Genomic DNA, 1,411 nt, shown 5'->3' with positions numbered 1-1,411 from the left:
AAAAAAAATACGTTCATGGCATTTTACGAGCAGTTTATTTAGTAAACTTTCCTTCCCCATTTCGTTTGGGTTGTGTGATGTTGAAAATAAGTGCCCCTATTGAGCATATTTGGCACAAAAATATTTTTCTGCAAATTTATTGCATCTGCAAGTTTTGAAATTTCATCGGCAATATTAGACATTCTTTTACAATTCATTTTGTATTTCTAAACCTTTCAGCACAAAAATATGAATTTTTTCATGACTGTGGATCACTGATTGGGGAAAACCGAGAGATTAAAGTTCTCTTTTTTTTCTGGAACTTGTTTTGACAGAAAAGTGCAAAAAAAGTTGCAGGTATATCATCAATCGCCAGCAGATATTTTCCATCCATCTTAAATAGCTCTGTGTCATCTTTTGGATATACATTATGCATATGAGTTAAAGATTCAAGACCAGTTTCGTTTTCATTAAATGGTTAAGAGATAGATGATTAATTGGAAAATAACTGTCGTGCTAACATTTTTAAGAAGCTTGGAAACATATAAATCTTATCTCTTTCATGTCATGAAACTTAATATCGATAGCACTTAGTTTTTAATTATGATAGCATCTATCACACCGCTTTTTAGTTACATGGGATTCAGTGGTCCAAAATCCGTCGTTTTTGGCCCCAAAATGCCCTCGTTATATGTTAATTCAATTTCCCAAATAATTAATATCGTTTTTTTAATGTCACAAAAATAAAACAGTATTTTTTTTTCTTGCATAATTTTAAATGAACTCAAAATTATATGCAATCATATCTAAAACCCTCCAAGCAGAATTTTAGATATTTATTGTATAACCATTCAAAAGGCACTTAGTTGAACAGTCACTGAAAATTTCCCGAAACTCAATCAAGTCTCAAAGAAACTACTTTTAGCCAGTTACATGTAACTAAGTAGCGCTTCAATAGATGATATTATAATTCATAACCAAGTGCTAAGTGTGCTCCCAATTTTCATTATATATGTTTTTGAAAAGTTTAAGTCTTATAAAGCTTTTATCCATGTAAAAATGGGCTAGAATATTATAAAGCAATAAAATCGAAGTTGTCTCATATCTTTTTCTGAGGTAAAAAATACCAAGGTCTCTTTGGGAATTTATCGTCAAAACTTTAAAGAGTATATTTGCCACTGTAGATGAATGCCTTCCCCGACTTTTAGAAGATTTGATAATCAAATGAATCAACAAGTCAAATTTTCTTTAAAGTGACACAAATAGCGGTGCACCGCAAGCTTGAGAGAAGGAAGTGTAATAGAATATTATCTAAGGCTAGGTCTTTGGACGATTCCTGTTTCAGAATCGAAACCAGGTCTAATTCTTCTAACCTTTCTCCAATTTTGGGGGGCCAGTGTTCGTCTTTGAACTTAGCCAGACCGACCTTTCT

The sequence above is a fragment of the Tigriopus californicus genome, chromosome 5, assembly GCF_007210705.1.
Source record: "Tigriopus californicus strain San Diego chromosome 5, Tcal_SD_v2.1, whole genome shotgun sequence".
Taxonomy (NCBI): domain Eukaryota; kingdom Metazoa; phylum Arthropoda; class Copepoda; order Harpacticoida; family Harpacticidae; genus Tigriopus; species Tigriopus californicus.
The sequence above is the reverse complement of the archived record's forward strand: the minus strand, read 5'-3'. Positions refer to the sequence as shown.